Genomic DNA, 13,312 nt, shown 5'->3' with positions numbered 1-13,312 from the left:
GGCACACCACAGAGGGATGGTTTTGAGTTAGGAAACTTGGTGTGAGGTCACCCTGCTCAGGAGTCTATCCTCACACCACTGGGTTTCTGGCCACTGTGCTTGGGGGTAACCCCTTCTATCTCAAGATGGAGGAATAATTGCATTGCCTGAGAGTTAACTAATCAAAGTGGCTTTCTGTTCTTGCCATTCCCTGCCCCCCCACCCAGCTTCACCTTTACCCACTTACTCTAAGAGATTGCCACCAGCAGCTTTTGTCGTCCAATTTATGAGACCAGTTTATTAAAAAAAGCTGAAAAGCAGAGGTCAGAGGTGCCTGCCCGTAGAAAATTGCTCCTCTTGTTTTTGGTGTGAGCGGAATGACTTTCTATGCCTGTGTCTCTAGTCTGCTAGGAACTAAGAAGTACTTTTAAAAGAAGAAACTTGTTACAGAGGAATTTTATGTTGGTGTCTCAAGGCTTTGTTTTGCTGGTGTGTGTGATTACTTTGCCTTAAAACCACTTCTGTGGCATCCCTGGTATGGATGCAAAACAGGTCATTTTATTTAACTTCATGGGCAAAAACCACTACCTTTGAAGGACAACACTTGCCCAGTATGTGTGGCCCTGCTGAGAGTGCAGCAGGCAACTTGAGGAGAAGTTGGATGTTCGCATCTGAAATCTACTGAAACTTGTCTCTAGCATCTGATTTGCCTGGAGGCATTTGGAGCGTTTTACAGGAGCACACTTTGGAACTGAATCAGAAAGGAAATAGGGTTGGAACTCTTTGCTTTCACAGTCCATGAGTTTTCCCCAGAGGTTCAAGCCACACTTCAGACCCATTAGATCAGAATCATGGGGGCGGGGGGGGGGGGGGCGGATAAGATAGAGGCATGTCTATTTTTAGACTTTCCCAGGTGATTCCAGTGAATAGCAAATTGAGAAACATGATCTTCAAGAAACAGAAGGAAGGTGTGTGGAGTTTTTGTGGCTCCATATGTTCCTTTGCATTGTGTCAGATTAACTGTGGCCAGCTCCCTTCCAGGTTCACCTACAGAAGAGAGAGACTTTGATCTGTTTTCTTAGCTTCAAAGCAGAAATTCCTCCTCTGGGCCCATCAGAGTGTAGGCAGGATAGAGTAAGAGGTAGAAACCTCCTTCACTGACATACTGGTCAAAAGATGTTTCCTTGAATGCACTCAGAGGTTGGCTGGATCTGTTGAATTTTGTGCAGAAAAACTTTATGGAGCCTGATGACACCTGTGTGTTCAAAGAGAAGTCAGTATGGTTCCGTTCATAACCCAGGGGAATCCCTTTGGTACCTCTGCTTCTCACTATATCATGACAACAAAATGCAAATTAACTTACAAGGCTTCCCTGAATTGTCCAGGGAGAGATGGAAGAGAATATTACAGCACACACCATGTGGTCAACCTTACTCAAAACTTAATCTTTCTCCATCAGGCAGCTTTAACTCCCTTCCAAATTTGAAGCTCCTCTTTCTAAAAACCTCTTCGACTGTCCAGAGTCACAATGCCTCCCTTCTACCTTTATTCCCTACCCTGCAAAATAAACCTCTGATAGAAACTTTATTATACTCTCTATTATCTCTCAAGCATGGCCTTGCGGGGAATGGGGACATTCTCAGTCCATCTGCCACTAGATTAGAGGTGTAGAAATATTTGAAAAGCACACATTCATGGCAACCAAACTTCACACATTCTGGGCTCATGCTCTCTGATCTTAGAACTCCAGAAGCCCACATTTTCTGGACTGGTTGCCTGGCACCCAATTATCTATTGCATTGCTGCATCCTGTGCAATGTGTTTCCCCACATGGGCAGGAAGTGCCTTGAGGTTACCATTATTCACCTCCTTGCACTTCTTCAGGGTCTTACTCACACTTCCATAAGTACATATGTTGATATACCCAAGCAGCATTGAAAAATACCACTGTCTAAAGGTAATATTGAAGGGTACTAGGCACACGAAGGGCACATACTATACGACATCCCACCAGAATATGGGAAGATGAGTTCCTTGTCCAAATACACCCTCTCCAACAATGAGACTGAATCTCTGCATAGCTAAGCACCTGACATTCACTTGCTTTCCAACGCAATCCAGAGAATAAAAAATGATAATGACTATAATAGAGGCTATTGTTAGTGTTTACAGTGCCCTAGGCTCTGCTTGAAGGGCTTTGTGTGTATTAACTGACTCAGTCCTCTCCCTACCCAGGCCAGGCATGTTTTGGTCTGCCTACAGACACACAGCCAGCCGGTCATGAGGCTGGACTTCAGACCCAAGCCTCCTCAAAGCCCAACATGTTCACTCATTGTGCTCCGGCAGGAGAAGCAAACTCTGTCTCCCACAAGCTTCCAGGCTAGTTGAAGAAAAGGAACTGCTGAACACAGAGCTTTCAGAAGCTAGGCACATGGTTTGGATGCCAGAGCTGTGTGAGGGATGTGTTACAGAAGCATTGTAAGTAGAAAGCCTGCTCAGGTACAGATAGAGGCTTCCGTGGAGATTCAAAAATTACAGGGTTGGTATCTGGGAGGGCGGTTGCAGCAAATAACATGGGGCCACAACGTTCAAGACCAAAAATAAAGCTGAGGGAAACTTCTCCTAGGGCATAAATCTGCCCTAGACAGGTGAGGCGGAGAAAAGAAAGGGCACATCCATTTTCAGGCCTGCACAGGTGCCTCTGACTCAAAGTCAATAATTGTTCAAGGACAAGGGCAATGATGAATGATCGGGAGATGACCTGTATGTCCAGACAAGATGGGTGGTGCTGGGCACAATAGAGAATGATCCCAATATCATAGAGATGAGACAGGCCCCCATCTTTAGAGTTGGGGGACTGCAAACTTAATGGTACATACACCCCACTTTCCACCCCTCACACACATCAGTAAATGTGGGGGGCAGTGGATCCTGAGCTCAAATGTGAAGGCTTAAGCAGAAGTGATTAGGCTTCTATGTTCTGGGTCCTGGAAGGAATGAGGTGTAATTCCAAAGGGATGCCCTGTTTGCCCTTTGCTCTCTGACCTTGTTATGTACTTATAGGCAAAGTATAATGTTAGACTCACTAAAAACTCTCTTCATGTGCCAGGTAGGGCTGAACAAGCCCATATTTGGGATACCCTTAAACTCACTACACACTGGACCTATCAGAAAGCTGAGTCTTTGCAGCTCAGCCACCCAGGTCTGTGTCTGCAATGTTGCACACAAAGCCATCCAATTAGCAGACCAATAGCAAACAGTAAGTGAAAAGCGATGTCAATCTACACCGAAGTCTATTGAAAACATCAAAGGGAAGTCCATCTGTGCTTCTCAACAAAGTTCCTTGAAACTCCTTCCTACATCACGTACACGGTAGCTGCCCCAAACATATCCCAGGACCCTTTATTTCAGTCTTCCCCCAATATTATGGAATCTAGCCTGTAAAATCCTCATCTTTCCTCTGCCCTTTTCTCTTTCCTATAACTGTGTGCCTTTTCCGGTGTCCTCCAAGCTAGTAGTCTTACCTTGCCCAGTTCCTGACCACCCTCATTCAGTGATACCAATAATTAAGGCCCAGAAGCCAAAGCTTCAACAGGTTCTCCTTTGGGGTGGAGGGAGAATTCCAGAGCTATGAAACATATTTCTATGATACAGGGATTCTCTTCTGTCTAAGATTAACCCCATTTCCTATTTTATGAGTAGAAATGATTTGTTTTAGTTCTACCCAAATCCTTAACGTAACTTAGCCTTGAAGCAAAACTAATTCTGCCTGCTACACACTAGCTCAATAATTCCCCAAATCTCAGACTCTTATGGAGAGCTCGTTAAAAAGCACAGATTCTTGGGCCTCTCGCTAGACCTGCTGAGTCAGAATGTGGTGGACAGACTCGAGAAATCTGTGTTTTTAACAAGTACACCAGGTAATTCTGAAACATTTATGTTTGAAAATCTATTCTTACCTAATTAATAAAGGTCTGAATTGGCTTCATTTGTATGTAAGTCTTGTGTCTGTAAAATAGATTCTTAAGAGACCATGTAGCTGACCTCTGGGACATGAGTGTGGGCTGTGAACAGAAAATGTGGGGATCCAGGGAATATAGGCATCAGCAAGGTTGGGATCCAACTATTTCACACATTCTGCCCACATCTCTATGGTTTCTTGTAAATTGTTAGTGGCAATCTAACAGATTAGCAGTAAGCAAACTTACATTTTGTTTATTGCCATAACTCAAAAAAAGCTATTGGTTCTAACTAAATGTCTGTTTTTATGTTCTGTCATCTCCAGGCGCGAAAGTAACTTGAACAAATCCCAAGGCATACGGAAATGGGCCTCGTTCTCTAGGACTCTGCGGCATTGGAAATGAAGCTAAGCAGACTTTATTACATCCTACAATTCTGCAACCTTTTGCGAAGCATTTTATTCCACTTGTGGAAGCCATCGGGGTTATGTTTCAATCACCATGACTGACAGGCTAACTTCAAAACAACAGCATCGGCAGCCCTTCCATACTTCCTGGGCTATGCACTTGGAATAGAACCTTTTCTAAATTGTCCCTTGGCCTGGATGGAAATAAAATGGTGGTTAAAATATTTATCTTGTGCGTTGGGTAACTTAAAAATTGATATTTTGGGGCCTCTGAAAGGCATAACTGAGGAAGTCGATCTTTTAGAACTACCATGCCTCCTGTAACCAAAGGTTTGTTAAAGCTGAGATAAGATTTGGAGAGTTTCCATTTTGGTAGCGAACAAAACAGAACAAGAAACACATAACCTTTCCTCGGTTGTATTCTCTTCCTGCCTTGGGTGCAGAGAGGCAGAGCTGAAAGAGCTTAGGATGGCAAAATGGGCTTCAAGAAACTAATAAACATGTACTGAGGTGATCAGACACGCTGGACTGGCTATTTGAGTGCTAGGAATGTAACAAAAGGGAATGGAAAAGCTCTTGATGTTGGTTGAGGAAGAACGCCTCTTGCCCATAATAGTCAATTTTTTTAAGCAAAGATGACAGAAGGGCGTTCTTTCCTTCCAATGGTAGATTAATAAAAGGGGAGATTTGGGTTTATAAAGAAAAATAAAACACAGCAATGGCACTGCTATAAAGAACCACAGAAAGCCTCCTTGAGAATCTCTTGGCTTATGGGCTACTCCCTGACCCCAACACCATCATCGATATATGGCATATTAGTTTTCTATGAGTCCTGCAACAAATTACCACAAACTGGGTGGCCTAAAACAATAGAATTGTGTCCCCTTACAGTTGTAGAGGTCCGAAGTCCCAAATACAGCAAGGTCTGCTCCCTCCAGACTCTCTGGGGGGAATCTCTCCTAGCTGCTGGTGACTGCTGGCAAAACTTCGGAGTTCCTTGACATCATCCCAACCTCTGCCTCTGTCTTCACCTTCCTCCTCTTCTCTGTCTCCTTTGTGTATCTCTTGTAAAGACTCTTGTCACTGGATTAAGGGCCCACTCAAATAATCCAGAATTATATTCTCATGGTCTTAATACCCTTAACATAATTATATCTGCAAAGGCACTTCTTTCAAAATAGGAAAGTATTTATAGATTCCAGGGATTTGACAAGGACCTATCTTGTGAGGGGAGGGCACCATCCAACCCATTCCTTAGGACATTTGGTCTTTGACTGTTTCTTATCTAGTATAAGCCAATAGACTGAGTATGACAACACATCTTCTTTCAAACCTTCTTACATGTCTTTGCAAAAGCCCTATTTATTGACAATCATTTGGCACTGTCTTTGTGAGATAAAGCCACTCATTCACAAGTGTAGTCTGAGATGCTTCTTTCTTAGCTGAAAGGAAAAAGCACTGCAATCTGAATAGGATGTGTTCAGAAGATAAAATACCATTGAGGGAAGATGGCAAGTACTGGTGATTTCCCTGAGCTCAAGCGTTGATGATTTGTGGTCCAAAGAAGAGCCCTAAAAATGCCAATTCTTCTTATCCCCAGAAGGTCAGACACCAACTCCATCTCAATTTTAATAGCAAATGTCACCAGAAGGCCTGGCCCCTGCCTTTGGGGCTAATTCCACATTTTACTCATCAGCTTTCAATCAAAGAAGTGAATAAACACGTAGTCACTGATGAAAGAGTTGAGTCATACTATAAGCCTACTAGCAGTTTTGTTTTCCATTTTGTCTATCCAGTTAAAACCCTAGAGGAGCCTCATCTCTGCCTTTCCTCCCATGAATTTCCTCAATTCAGCATCTTCCTATAACTCTGCCATGGTTTGGAGGCTGTGGAGGCTAAGGGTGTAGAAGGCCAGACCTAAAGCTCTATTTCCTTGCCAGTCCCATGAACCCATGCCCGATTGGAAGGCATGATAACCCACTAAGAACTGTCTCCAGGGTGCCTGGATGGCTCAGTCACTTAAGCATCTGACTTCAGCTCAGGTAATGATCACAAAGTCTGTGAGTTCAAGCCCCACGTCAGGCTCTATGCTGACAGTTTGGAGCTTGGAGCCTCCTTCAGATTCTGTGTCTCCCTTGCTCTCTGCCCCTCCCCTGCTCATGCTCTATCTCTGTCTCTCAAAAATAATCATTAAAAAAAATAAAAAAGAACGGTCTCCAGTGCCTTTTAAGAGATGTTTCAAGAACTAACAAAGCCTACTGATACAAATATGGGAAAAACCAACTATTACCCCATCTGCTAAAGTGGGTCTGGTCTGTATGTAGAGAATTCAAAAGGCAAGAACCATGTCCCTGGAAGTAGCCTTCTTTTTCTCTCTCATTTCTTCTTGTGCACAAAAACCCACTAGGTTGTTTCTTTTTTGCTCAAGAGCTGGTAAAATGCTAATTTTATGGTTAATGATGGATAACTACGTGTACATTGGAGTCGATTTCCATTATGCTTCTCAGACAAAAGCACAAAGACACACTCTGTAATGACACCATTCTGGAGAAAAATGTCCCCTATGTATCTTTGTGTGCTCACTTTTCAAACTCTAGGCCCACTCCTTATCTTTACTGTTCCATCTACAATCAAATTCCAAATTGCAGAAGATACTCTTTTTGGCAAGGAGCTTAAAAGGAACTTTCCCCATGATTGTCTCCATCACAGCTGACCCAAAGTTATAGAGTAATACTTCTTAAACCCCATCAATTCTTTGTGTGCTTGTTTGTTTTGAGAGAGAGAAAGAGAGAGCGAGCAAGCAGGGGAAAGAGGCAGAAAGAGAGAGAGAATCCCAAGCAGGCTCCATGCTGACATGGGGCTCAATCCCATGACCCTGGGATCACTACCTGAGCTGAAATCAGGAGCCACCCAGGTGGCCCACAATCCCATCAATTCTTTCAGATAGTGAGAAGGAGCTGTGTGTCTCATAAAACAGAAACCTCTTCCATCCATCCCTCTCTGTATCCAAGCTTGAAACTTAGTACCTACTTCCTCCAGTGGTCTACAGCTATTGGGTATAACTGCCCAAGAGACTGGTGAAAGAAACAAACAAACTTTTCTTGTATATTTATTGTAGATACATTTGCAAATGATATTTTATTTAATCCATACGAGATCCCTGTACAATATATATGGAAATTTGTTTCAGAAAGTTTAGGTAACCTGATCAAGGTCACAAAGTTGGTAATAGGTCGATTTGGGAACTCAAGTCTTACTTCCAAAGCCTAGGTTTTTTGGAGATTCATCAATAGTGAAGAGCTCTCAGCACATTTAATAAGTACCATTCCCAGTTTCTCTCCTGAACTATCAAGTTGGTACATTGGTCCTTTGTACTGATGTTCAAAGCAAAGGGATAGTTAAGGAAAGGCAGGGAATATTTAAACATTCTCAAGGTTAGAGCATCCCTTTAATCATGTAAATGAAAGCAACTAATGACATTTCTATAACTTAATAATATACAGGAAGAGCATTACTAAAAATGCTTACTCTGACTGTGAGGCAAATGTGTTAACTAAAAGGTTAATGATTACCTATCCTAGAAAGAGAACAATGTAAAAATAATTAACATATAATTACTTACAGGGATTGAAAACTCATCAGTCCTACTTGCAATAACCACCACCACCAACTCTCAAACATGGTCACATGCTTGCAGTTCATTTCATTTCTGAAAACATCTGACCAACTATAATATGCATCAAATTGAAGGCTATGGGTCCAGCAGCCAAAAGTGAGATGGCTCCTAAGGTGTCACTGGGAAGGGGAGTAACCATGGATTGCAAAGGGAAGAGGAATGGGAAGAGCAGGACTATTTTCAGCAAGAATACGGGCCCAATTCTAGATGCCTGGAAGATGGTTTTCTGTATCCTATCATCTTCCTCCTTTACCTCCTCTCCTCCTCCTCCTCCTGAATAATACTTGCAGAATATCTTTATACCCAGCATTATGTCAGGCATTTTCAAAGCACTATTTTATTTAAGCATCACAATAATCAACCATCTTCCTTCTTTTTTCTCTCTTTTTCTTTTAAACAAATATTTATCCAATCACCACTGTGTGCCAAGTATTGCATGTATTAGGTGCCCATGCTGCAATGCTGAATAAAAACATCTGGCTGTAACTACTGTTCTCCTTCTATAGATGAGAAACTTGCAATACAGAGTGAGTGAGTTGCTTAAGGTCACACACTAGTAAAAACACATGTTCCCACACTAAATCCTGGAGCTCTTTCCTCTAAAGCCAAGTTTTTCTCAGAAGACAGGACAAGAAGGCACAGTTGATACCCTATGGGTAATTCCTCATCTTCCCTACAAACCAGCCCTAATAAACACACTTACTTTTTCCAGATCAACATTATCTGGGGAAAACCAATCTAGGCCACCAAGGTTCAATCTTTGTCAAACCAGTGAGCATTTACTAAGTACTCTCAGTGTGTTCATCCTGGGGAAGCCCTCTGAGAGCAATTGAGGTTTTCCTGTGTTCTTTATGTTACCTAGAGATGTTCCCACTGTCCTCTCCCACTTCTACAATATAGCAGCATTTTGGTCACCCTCTGAGCATTCTGTCACCCTGGTCACAGTTGAACATCTCCCTATCCCATGCCATTCCTAAAGAAGAATCTGAAATAATTCTCTCAGATTCCCAATGAGCCCCCAGGCTGCTGGTCCAAGGTCACACAGTCTTCCCTCCAGGTTGCTCAGCCCTCATTCCCCCACCTTTTTGATTTTTTTTCCTGCCTATCCCCTCTTTTTCTTCTTTCTGCTAAGAGGTTGACCCACAAAAATAAGTCCATAACCTTGAGAGACAGCCTAAAGCAGCAGTTTTCCATTGCTATCATTGAGAGGGCTTGTTAAAATGGACTGCAAGGTTGTACCTCCAGAGTTTCCAATTCAAGAGATCTGGAGTGAGACCTGACATGTCCCCAGGTGATGCTGACACTCATGTGTCAGGGCCCACACTTTGAAAACCACTAGCTTTGAAAGGGATTTTTTTTTCTACATTTAAACACAATTTGTTCCCAGTACAGAATCCAGCTTGTTTTCCAGGCCCTGAATTTCACATATCTTAGTCTACAGGTAATGAAATGCAGGTTAAATCCAATCGGTCCACTCAAGCATCTCCAGTAGGTTTCTGGAGTTATTTAACACCGTAGAAGACGTCTTGTCTGGGCTAATTAAGTGATTAGTTTAGATCGATAGATGAACAAAGGAAAAGTGGGGCAGCCATAGCTCACTACCAACTTAATAAAATGGTGCTAACTTCAGCCACGAGAAGCAACATGGGTTTAAAATCAGGCTTAGCAGCTGAAGACGTCTATGTTTCTATCTTAGGTGAAAAGAAGCTCACCTATGCTATATATAGGTAGAATATGGCTATTCACAAGGACTCTTACAAATGGGGTGACTTTGTTTGGCTTGGTTAGTCAAAGGACTCCACCAGAAGGTAAAGGTGCCATTTTGAATGACTGACATTCATATCTGCCTCCCACAATTGTGGATATCAAGCATCACCAGTGACTTGGTGGATGGGCTGGCATCTGCACTCAAAAACCCCATTGTGGTTGTACTCCCAGTCAAAATTAAGTAAGGTACAAAAGCCACATACCTACAGATTCAGAAGTTTGCATTAGCTTACCTGTCTCACATTTTCAGGAGAAGACAATAGAAGGGAGCCTGCATTGATTGTGCATCAGCCATGTACCTTTTGGGGCAGATCGTACTAGACTGATTTTACCAACAAGGAAAATGAAGCTCAGAAATGATGTTACCTAAGGTGGTGGCAAGGATGGTGACAATAATAGTATTTGACATTTATTAGACACTTACCACGAGATAATGTTCCAGGCATTTTTTTTCTAGGTACTCTATATTATTATTTCAATCAATATGCACAACAACCCTATGAGTAAGTCTATCAGTATCCCATTTTACAGATATGAAAATTGCAGGACAAGGATGTATGGCTTGCCCATGGTTAACCAGTTAGTAAGTGTCAGAGCTCAGTTGAAACCCGATGGTGTGAATCCAGAATCCGTGATGACACTTTTGTGGCTGAGATGTAAACCCCAATAGACAAAACTCTGAAGTTTCATCTCTTTGCTGTCCTCTTTCTGGGGACGGAGCCTGGTGAGCCCCTTTCACTCACACCCAAAGACTAAAGCTAAAATATCCCCTGTTACCATCTCTTTATCCCTCTGGAGAGCTTGGTCTTTTGTGTTCATGCAGACTCACAGACTGATACATGGAGCCATCCGACTTCATGAGAGGGTGGCTCCGCCTTGGAAGTAAGCCCAAAAGAGGGATAGTATGTCATTACACCGAGCGCAATTTTCCCAAACTCTAGCTCTTGGCAACCTTCCCAGGCTTCAACGTGTTTGCCATAACTATGCCTGTGTTATTGATATATTTTATTTTACCTAACTCTCATTTTTACTTACATTTGTTCAAGGAAACTTAAAATTACTGCAGCAAGTGGAAAACCAGTATCCCTTGCCATAAACAGAAGCTAACCATAAGGATGAATAAAAGCTATTAAATTCTATCTAGGTCCTGTGAGCTGCTAAAAACCCTGCCTCAAGGCCTGCTTTATTATAAAGGGACATTAGTAAGTGTTATAGAGGTGTTAAAATACACTAGCACCGGACAGAGTCCTGCTCCTTGAGGATTCAAAGAGAAGGTGGAAAGAGAACAACATTGCGCCTTATGATTTAATGGGTTTTTTTGGCTCTTTTGTACCCGGCCTCCAAAAATCCTCTCCTGCCCTAGCAGTGCTATGCCTCCCACTGGTGGCAATGCAGACCCAGCTCTGTGTGGCCTGGGTGTGCCCTGGTCGTGCCCTAGAACCATGCTGAGTCTCCCCTAATGCCTTCTAATCAATAGGCACATCTTGAAAGGGGGAAAACTATCTCAGGTTCAGGTGCCTCAGGGAAACAGGCAAAAATCAAGGAGAGAAAAATGATTATGCTGTCAAAGCAGCAGAAGGAACTTCCAACAGTAATAGTGATCATTGAGTTTTTCCTTTGAACAGGAATGCCTTTGATAGGGCTTTCCTCCATTCTCCAGCTATTCTGTTGCAAGAATGAATAAGCAGAAAGAAACAAATGGTGCTTTTGTGTTTTTCCAGCATTTGCCATAGAAGAAAAGCAATGACCCAACTTCAAGGGGCAAAATCTAGACCTCCATATCCATAACCATCTAAAGAAAAAAAAAATAGAGATGAACAGGTAAAGGGAGGAAAAGAGAACTAAATCCAACAAAAAAAAATTGGTGATGCACCCCACAATCCCAATCCCAAGGATCCTGGAACATTCAGTCTTAAGTAACCTGAGAAAGTCATTCTATCCCCCTCTTCCACTTCTTCCAATCCAAGCTTCTCTTCTCCATCTGGCAGAGCCCCTTTTTGGTAACATAAGTAGTGTAGATAGTAATAAGCCATTTTATTGCATAGACATTTTTTAATGTTTTTATTTTATTTTTTAGAGACAGCAAGAGAGACAGAGCATGAGTGGGGGAGGGGCAGAGAGAGAGGGAGACACTGAATCCAAAGCAGGCTCCAGGCTCTGAGGCGTCAGCACACAGCCTGATGTGGGGCTTGAACCCACAAACTGTGAGATCATGACCTGAGCTGAGATCAGATGCTTAACTGACTAAGCCACCCAGGTGCCCCATATAGCCATTTTTTTGTAAGAAAAAGGAAAACCCAACAAAACTGTCTTTCCATATGGAACACGCAGATACACCTCTTGACAAGGGTCTTTGTAACTGATAGTGGTGGTGATAGTGGTGGAGGAGGACCACTTTCCGTGGAGCAAACATGGTGCTTTACTTCCAAAAATCAACTAATCTTCACAACAAGCCAGTGAAACGAATCCTATTATTCTTCCCATGTTATACACTAGAAAATTGAGGCTGGAGAAGTTAAATCACTTGCCCAAGATTGTAGAGTTAGTTAAGTGACAGAACAAGGCTCGCCTGCACCAAAAGTCTTGGTCTTAACTACTAAGTTCTGTTGATTCCTTCATGGAAAGGAACTAAATATTCATTATCATTTCTGTATAATTATATATAATTAATTTTATGTAATTAAGGCCAGTAGAGAAACTAATAGAAGCCAAATCTTTCCCCAAGGCTCTATTGACCGAATACTAGTTTGCAAAAGATGTACGAACCGGGTAGCTTTCTCATATTAAAATCTTATTTCTCCTCTCTGTGCACAACATAGGTCAAGTACTAATAAGATCAAGTCAAAGTAGCTGAGATTTATTGAGTACTTATTAGGTGCCAGATCTTATGGTAAACATCTCCCATGAGTTCTTGCTTTTAATCTTCACAATCTTGCGAGATAGGTGTTGCCTAGGAGAAAACTGAGGCTCAGAAATGCTCAATAACAGGCTCAGAGTTGTTCAAGGTCAGCCTGTGGGGGCAGAGCAAAATGGTGACCACAGCCATCTCTCTGCAGACTTCAGAGCCCTCACTAAGATCTGGTATAGCAAGAAGATCTAGGAGCACATGAGTTAGAAACACTGCACTTTCCTTTCCCAAGATTGCAGCGATAGATGAAAGGAACTCATGAAAATGTCCCGGGATCTTAGTATCTATGAGGCTTTTTTTCTAGGCACATCATCCAGAGCTAAGTCTGGCTAGAGATAGACTCTACACAAGACTTCCATGCTTTCTGCACTGTTGCATGAAAAAGACAATACCATCTTCTATAGGGTCCCAGGGAGGCTGTCTACCTACAACAGGGCTCACTTGTAAGTCAGGGTTGTCTGTGTCCATTACTCAGGAAGGCTAGAGAATACAGGGATCCAACGGCCTTCCAGAGTTAGTGTTCTGGAAACTCTTTAAAGTATCCATCCTACATATTTTATACTTCCTAGTCTAGCTTCACTATGCAGGCTTGGATTAAATTTCATTGCTTAATTGT

At 42.4% G+C, this 13,312-nt stretch overlaps 1 protein-coding gene and 1 long non-coding RNA gene across 9 annotated transcripts in view; one reads left to right on the top strand and one right to left on the bottom strand.

Annotated features, from left to right (window-relative positions):
• Nucleotides 1-4,573, top strand: part of FHIT (fragile histidine triad diadenosine triphosphatase) — a 1,407,040-nt gene extending 1,402,467 nt beyond the window's left edge. For all 8 annotated transcript variants that reach the window (XM_053896965.1, XM_019469878.2, XM_019469876.2 and 5 more), the window contains one exon: nucleotides 4,265-4,573. The gene's annotated coding sequence lies outside the window, so the exon portion shown is untranslated. The remainder of the gene's footprint in view (nucleotides 1-4,264) is intronic.
• LOC109279075 (uncharacterized) overlaps nucleotides 1-13,312 on the bottom strand; it is a 92,940-nt gene that overhangs the window by 63,037 nt on the left and 16,591 nt on the right. The window lies entirely within an intron of this gene.

The sequence above is a fragment of the Panthera pardus genome, unplaced genomic scaffold (assembly GCF_024362965.1).
Source record: "Panthera pardus isolate Hobbes unplaced genomic scaffold, ASM2436296v1 HiC_scaffold_8, whole genome shotgun sequence".
NCBI lineage: Eukaryota > Metazoa > Chordata > Mammalia > Carnivora > Felidae > Panthera > Panthera pardus.
Note: the sequence above shows the minus strand (reverse complement) of the source record. Positions and strands in the feature narration are given on the sequence as shown.